Source organism: Suncus etruscus, chromosome 8 (genome assembly GCF_024139225.1).
Source record: "Suncus etruscus isolate mSunEtr1 chromosome 8, mSunEtr1.pri.cur, whole genome shotgun sequence".
Lineage (NCBI taxonomy): Eukaryota > Metazoa > Chordata > Mammalia > Eulipotyphla > Soricidae > Suncus > Suncus etruscus.
In genome coordinates this window covers 77,374,758-77,382,870 of record NC_064855.1, presented here as the reverse complement: position 1 = coordinate 77,382,870, position 8,113 = coordinate 77,374,758, and the positions used below count along the sequence as shown (strand labels likewise).

Genomic DNA, 8,113 nt, shown 5'->3' with positions numbered 1-8,113 from the left:
TGAGAAATGAACAAGTAAAATAGACCAAGTTGCCAATAATATGATCTTAGAATGAATTTACACATTTTGTGTTTCATATTATAATATTATATATTATTCATGTAACACCTAATATCATACTCCAATATTACTTTGACAAAGATAAAAGGAGTGAAAGATTATATTTATATTTAGCATATTTAAATTGTGATACTTAAATCTGGGAGATAAGAGCTTTTGAATCATCTTAATCTGCCTTTTTCTTTTATTTGGGCTCACTGAAAGAAGTAGAAAGAGTTTTTTTCTCTTCAGAAAGTCATCAATAATGGATCTTTTATTTTTCCCCAGGGGAGAGTACTCACGCAGTTCTCCACTACCATAAATTACGCAGTTGAGTTTCCCACATTTGGGGAAATCGCAGGGGTCAGCACGCCCGGAGTGCAATGGGCGAGCCTCACCCTAGGGAAACCACCTTCGTGATCATGGAATTGCCCTTGCCAGGTAAATATAATAATGGATCTTTTTTTAATTCGTTTGGGTATTAAAATATATTTTTCAGGGCTGGAACTATAGTACAGTGGGTAGGACACTTGCCTTGCAAGAGGCCAACCAACTCCAGTATCCCATATGGTCCCCTAAGCCTGATAGAAATTATTTCTGATTGCAGAGCCAAAAGCAACCCCTAAGAGCTGACAGAAGTAGCCCCAAAATAAAAAAAAATAGTGAAGCCATAATGTGCATTAAAATTAATAAACTATGTCAGTTAATTTACCATTTCAAAGGAAATGGCTATTATTTAATTTATTTAATGTAATATTGAAGGTAATAATATTAAATCTACTAAGGCAAAGTGCTGAAGAATGTGCATGATAGCAAAGACTTCACATTTAGTCTCATATTTATTCTAGGCAAATTGATAAACATTCTTTTGTATAGTTATTTCTGAGAGTTAAGTGGATACTTTCTGAAAGTGCCATAAAGTTCTGATTCTATTCATCTGAAAAAAGAGAATGATTTTGGCACAACTGTATATAAGTGATAGTGCACTATAAGTCTATATGTTCTGGAAACGTTATTGCTTTTTAATATAGCCTAATAAATTAAATATGTTTTTTAATTATCTAACTTTTCATTACAAAATAAAAATAGATCCAGGTTTCCTTTGTTTTGCTATAAATTTCTTTTTTAAAAATTAACACCATGATCACAAAGCTATTCATAATAATTTTTTTCTCAGATAAAGCTGTTCATGATTGAATTAGAGTCATACAATGTATAACAACCTTCATCAGTGCAGGTTTCCCACCACCAGTGTCAACAGTTTCCTTCTTACCCTCCCTGATGCTCTCTTCCCTTTCACTAAAAATGTCAGCCTCTGGGGAAGGCATTTTACTTCTTTTTCTTTCTCTGTCTTTTCATATGTGACACTGTGGTTTGTACTACTGTAAATGAAAGGGTGTAATGAATATCCTTTCCATATTAGACCTTCTCTACTCTAAATGCAATCTTTCTCTCCACTCTTCGTTGGCAAGCTACCTATCATGAAATGGTCCTCCTGATTTTTATCTCTATTGTTTCTGGATATCATACCCATACTGTCTTTTATTTTTCTTATATCCCAGTGATGAGTGAAACTATTTTATGTTTATCTCTCTCCCTCTGACTCATTTTGCTTAGGATAATGCTATCCACGTTCATCCATGTATAGTAAATTCATGACTTCATTTTTTTTCTAATGGCTGCATAGTATTATATTGTGTAGCTATACCACTGTTTCTTTAGCCACTCATCTTTTCATCTGTTGTCATGTACCTGGGTTGCTTCCAGATTTTGGCTATTATAAATATTGCTGTGAGGAACAGTGAAAAATGCAGAGGGCATTTTTGTATTGAGTTTTTGTGTTCCTAGGGTCTATCTTTAGGAGTGGTACTGCTGGATCATAAGGAAGCTCACTCACCACTATTTGTGGTAAGCTTCATATCATGGGCTGGTCCTTCCAGCCCTCATCTCTGTGGTCTCTGAGTATTATTACCCACACTGTATTTTATTTTTCTTAAATCGCACAGATGAGTGAGATTATTCTGTGTCTATCTCCTTCCCTCTGTCTTAGATAGAGAAAAATCTCCTTCAATTCTGATTTGATGACGGTTTTTATTATGAATGAGTGTTGAAACTTGCCAAATGCTTCTCTGCAATTGATATAATCATATTGTTTCTATTTTTTCCTTTTATATGATTTATTACATTGATTGACTTGTGTATGTCATCCTTGCATAAACCCTACTTGGTCATGGTGTATGACCTTGATGAGGCATTGGGTCTTATTTACTAAGATTTTATTGAAGAATTTTGCATCTGTGTTCATCAAGGGTATTGGTCTATAGTTCTCTTTTTTCTGGCACCTCTTGGTATCAGGGTGATGATAGCTTCTCAAAACTATTTGGGACTATATTTCTGGTTTTTTTTTTTTTTCAATTTCCTGAGTCTGAAAATCTCTTAGGTAGTAGGTCTTCTTGAAAGGTTTAAAAAAATTCACTAGATAGTGTATCTGAGCCTAAAATCTAGTTTTGGGGAAGATTTTTGATTATCATTCAATTGGTTTCTAGAATAAGTGATTTTTTATGAATAACCATTGTAAAATAAATTTCACATGCATAAAGAATTTTCAAATAGTTATGTAACAAATGAGTAAAAATATTAACATTATATTTTCTTTGCAAAAATGATTTAAAGAGAAATTTGATTTAGTTTTGTTATTGTTTTAAAAATAAACACAAAATTCACCATGGATTATTGGTTAAGAATTGAAAATGTATACATTATAAAGTTCATTATTTCTTGTGTTTCTATATATATATAAACTAAATGTCTGTCAATAACAAGGGGAGGTGTGAGCAAACCCACTAAAATATGAAGAGCAAGTAGATATGTAAAATGACTAATGTGCTGCTTTCCATGTTTGATTCTGAACACCAAGAATATGTGTGTGTGAGACACCCTATCTCCAGAAATAAATAATAATAAATAAATGTGATTTATCGCTCCTTCCTGGGAGCCGGGAGCCTAGCAGGAGGGGGTTTGGCAGGCCACCGCCATGCCGCAGGCCTTCCTAACCAGGCCTAGTGGGGGTGCGGGATTTGGGTAACCTCAGCACCCCTTTACCACCTTGCTCCAGATCTCCAGGGCTTCCCCGGGCCACATGCCTGGGCAAGCCGGTGAATTGGGCCCCTTGGTGGAGCTCGATGGTACCCTAGGCTTTCCCCCATTATCCATTCAGCTCCTTAGGGAGGGACTGGGTGGGGCGCTGAACTTCTGGCCTCCCAGCTTCTTGAAGGATCTCTCTTATTTAATAGAGATGGGAACACACAAATCTTGTAGTGCAATGAGATCTTACACCCTGAACATTGACATTAAGACCTGGTACAGGCCTCAGAAGAATGGGCATTCTCCATTCATCCCTGATCTAGAGAAGACATCTACAAAACATCCAAGGTTGTATATAACATCACCTGGAGGCATTCCTCTACCAGGGAATACCCTACAGCTGCTCTGACATCGATCTACTCAAAAAAGACTTCCCTTAACACTAAGAAGACTTAACTAAAACAATGACCTGCTTACTAGACAGGGCTTGCTGTATTGCCCCTTAATTGTGAGGTTTGTCTATAACATCACCTGGAAGCAATCCTCTACCACGAAAGACCCTACCACTGCTCAGACATCGTCCTGCTGAAAAGAGACTTCCCTTAACAATGAGAAGACTTAACAACTACCTGCTTACAGGACAGGGCTTCCTGCATTGCTCTTTCATGGTGAGGTGAAACGAGAAGACACTCCACATCATGACTTCAATTTAGGATATGCAGATTCCAGAATCTTTAATACAGAAACATGATACCAACAACAGAGACTGTGTGAAAAGTGTGTTGGCACTACGGACAATGTCTTGGATCAGACGTTAACTTGCCTGAAGCCTAGAGTTGGTCTTATGCCAGGAAACTTCAGGGGTAGAATCTCTTTGTATTTAGGCCAAGGTTATTCCTTTCCATGCCTCTCATATTTTGGTGGGCCTATGCAAACAACAATTGCCACTCTAACACCGTTTTTACTGTGCTCCTTTGACTCTAATCCTTAAAATGCACTCACTTAAAATTTGAGGTTAAATGCACCCACTTAAAATTTGAGGTTAACTTAAGCTAATATGCATGTACATGGAAATGTAAAAAATACTATGCCTCTAATGTTTAAGGAGTTACATAAGTTTTATGGCTTTAGATTGCCTTGTGTGCTGTTAAGAAATATTATAATGTGCTACAATCTGGGGACTTGAGGGACAAAGTAATTGTACATGGATTCTGTTTTATTTATTTTAACATTCTTTGGCTGAAAGTTCAAAGTTAAGATATCAGCAAGGGGACTTCTTCTGAGAATTATGTTATGGCTGATTGTCCTTCCACTGTAACTTTACCTTGTCCTCTTTCTTTGCATCTTTTGTTCTCATAATTCAAAATAAAAATAATTAAAAAATGTGATTTATCCATTTAGACTGATTATTGCTCTGTTACACATTATCTTCACAGGGGGACTAAGAATGACAATGACTCTATGCTGTTTTTTATGTTTGTTTTTCTTATTTTATATGCCAAGATGATAAGACCAAAACTCAATATTAGAAACAAAAATTAAGATATTATGTAGTGCTTATTCAAGTGAAAAAAGCTATCGAACTCAGTGATTCACTCATCAAACAATGTCAAAAACAACTTTTCCTAGTGTGTCTCCATGGGATGGCTTTTGGAAATTGGTTGAATTTCTGAATGGGAGTATGCTGACATCACCTGTTAGTTCTAAGGAAATGATGAAACCTAATTCAAAGAAAGAAAGTTTCTTTTTACTTTCCATTGGGTGACTTTCAGAAGCAATATACTGTCATTGATTGTTTCCAAATAGTTGTAATTACGATTACTGTGACTACAGAATTGTCATTGACTAATAAAATAAACTCCGTGTTCTGGATTTTAATTCTTCCCATGACTACAGAGTAGATTTTTCCTAGCAATATAGAAGTTTTATTTCATTCTCCCATAGCATTTAGAAAAGATGGTTGAACTATGTGAAGATATTTATGACTTTTATTTAAAAGTAACATGTTACTTTAATTTATACTTTTATTGGTTTAAAAAAAATCACAGAGGGAAAGTTAATAACAAACTCCAATCAACCCATAGAGTTTAGCAAGAACTACTTTGAAGATTAACATCTATTTTCACAGGTAGTACTATAGTAGAAGGACATCACATTTTTCAACTTATTTTAATAATTAATAAATAAACAATTAATATTTTTACCTTAGAGTTTATCATTTATGTTGAGTATTTTATTGGAAAAATATGTAAACTTTTTATCAAATATAATTTTATAGTATAATACATAGTTTATGTATATCAAATATACAGATATATATGTATATCAAATATGCATCTGTATGTCAAATATACAAATATATCTGTATATTAAATATACATTACTATAGTATAATAGTTTCTTCACTGTCTCAAAATTCTTTGAGCTATGCTTATTTACCCTTCCAAATTCCTTTTTATATCATTTTATTGTTTTTATAATTCTGTTTTCTTTTGAATGTCACACACATTTTGGATCATACAGACATTTCAAGTTGGCTTCTTTCACTTATCAATTTGTATTTAAGATTTCTCCTTAGTTCTTCATGCTGGTTAGCTTATTTTTAGTACCAATGACATATAATTCTGTGAATTTACCATAGTTTATTTATTTGTTAAAAGACATTTAAATTGCTTTTCAGTTTGGAAAATTATAAATATAAGTGCCCAAAACACTCCTAGAGAAGTTTCTGTGTGGACAAAATTTTTGAACTCCCTTTGCTAAATGTCAATTAGTGCAATCTCTATATCTGTGATAAGAGATTAGAAAGGGAGGAGCCTCTGAACTCTGCTGGAACTCTGATGCCAGCACTTCTCTCTGTCTCCTGTGCTGTGCTGCATCCTTGGCCTAATTTCATCCTGTGTGTGGCTTCATCTGCAGACTGCTAGCCTTCTGTGGACGTGAGTTGATCCGCCCAGAAAGGGAGGAGCCAAAGGAGCTTCAGACATCATTTATACAATGAATACAACCAAAACACATAGAAAAACCCACAATATAAGTGTGACAATGGGGAAACAATGCAGGCTGGCACCAGGCATAGAGAATGAAGATGGCAATTCTGATGACCGGACCATGGCCAACCAACTAGTCAGTCTCTCAGATAAGGAGTTTAGGTAGAAATATGGAGGATGTTCACAGAACTCAAAGAAAGTAGAGAAGAGAACACTAATAAAAATCAAGAGAAGGGGCCGGGTGGTGGCGCTGGAGGTAAGGTGCCTGCCTTGCCTGCGCTAGCCTAGGATGGACCGCGGTTCGATCCCCCGGAGTCCCATATGGTCCCCCAAGAAGCCAGGAGCAACTTCTGAGCGCATAGCCAGGAGTAACCCCTGAGCGTCACAGGCTGTGGCCCAAAAACCAAAAAAAAAAAAAATCAAGAGAATATGAAGATAGAAAACAGAAAACTCCAAACTGAAATTTCAGGTCAAATGACTGGTCTGAAAAACTAAGTAGACAAATTGAATGACAAAATGATTACCTCTCCATCAGGGTAACAGCAGCTGAGGATAGTATTAGTACACTAGAAGATGAAATCAATAACAACTCCATAGAGCAGAAGAGATTAGAAAAAAGCCTTAAAGCAAATAATTAAACAATGGAAAAATTACTCAAAGAATGTGAACAGATAAAAATAGAAGTCTATGATAAGCTCATCAGAAACAATTTAAGAATCATTGGAGTCCCAGAGACCCAGGAAGAAAATCTCCAGGAAGAATCAACAGTCAAAAACATCATTAAAGAGAAACTACCAGAGCTAAAGAATATATGCAATCAAATCCTGCATGCCCAAAGAGTACCAACTAAAAGAGACTCCAGAAAAAGCACCCCAAGACACATCCTAGTCACAATGACCAATCCCACAGATAGAAACAGAATTATGAAAGCAGCAAGATCAAAAAGAAAAATTACATTCAAGGGAACATCCTTGAGATTTACTACAGACTTGTCACCAGAAACATTCAAGGCCAGAAGGCAGTGGTGGGACATAGTGACAAAACTCAATGAAATAAATGCTTCGCCTCGAATACTGCACCCAGCAAAACTCACTTTCAGGTTTGAAAGAAGAATACATGGTTTCACAGACAAACAACAGCTCAGAAACTTTACAAACTCAAAACCAGTCTTAAGAGAAAAACTGAAAGACCTACTTTAAGACAAGACTGACCAACAGACACACCAAACTTCGATATAAATATGACACTAAATCCCATGACAATTTTTTTTCTCAATGTCAATGGACTAAATGCACCAGTTAAGAGACACAGAGAGGCTAAATGGATCAAAAAACTCAATCCAACCTTCTGCTGCCTACAAGAAACGCACCTGAATAGTCAGAACAAACATAGACTCAAAATAAAAGGCTGGAGGAAAAACATCCAAGCAAACAACACCCATAAAAAAGCTGGAGTGGCCATACTAATATCAGATGATGCAAAAGTTATACTCAGGAAAGTTGTAAGGGAAAAAGATGGGATTTTGTATTAATCAAGGGATGTGTACAGTAGGAAGAAATCAGTCTCTTAAACATATATGCACTGAATGAGGGGCCAGCAAAATATTTAATAAAATTTTGACAAATTTGAAAAATAATATCAATAACAACACAATAATTGTTGGAGACCTCAACACGGCATTGTCAACACTTGACAGGTCAACCAGACTGAAACCCAACAAGAATATACTAGACCTGAAAAAGAAATAGAAGAAAGAGGCCGGGGGCCGGGCGGTGGCGCTGGAGGTAAGGTGCCTGCCTTACCTGCGCTAGCCTAGGAGACGGACCGCGGTTCGATCCCCCGGCGTCCCATATGGTCCCCCAAGCCAGGAGCGACTTCTGAGCGCATATAGCCAGGAGTAACCCCTGAGCGTCACCGGGTGTGGCCCCCCCCAAAAAAAAAAAAAGAAGAAAGAGGCCTAGTATATATATATATATATATATATATATATATATATATAT

The 8,113-nt window shown here is 36.2% G+C and overlaps 1 non-coding gene across 1 annotated transcript; it reads right to left on the bottom strand.

Annotated features, from left to right (window-relative positions):
- Positions 1 to 324: 324 nt before the first annotated feature.
- Positions 325 to 488, bottom strand: LOC126016626 (U1 spliceosomal RNA). The gene has a single exon (XR_007498414.1). It is a non-coding gene; the product is annotated as a U1 spliceosomal RNA (small nuclear RNA).
- Between the last annotated feature and the right edge of the window lie 7,625 nt (positions 489 to 8,113).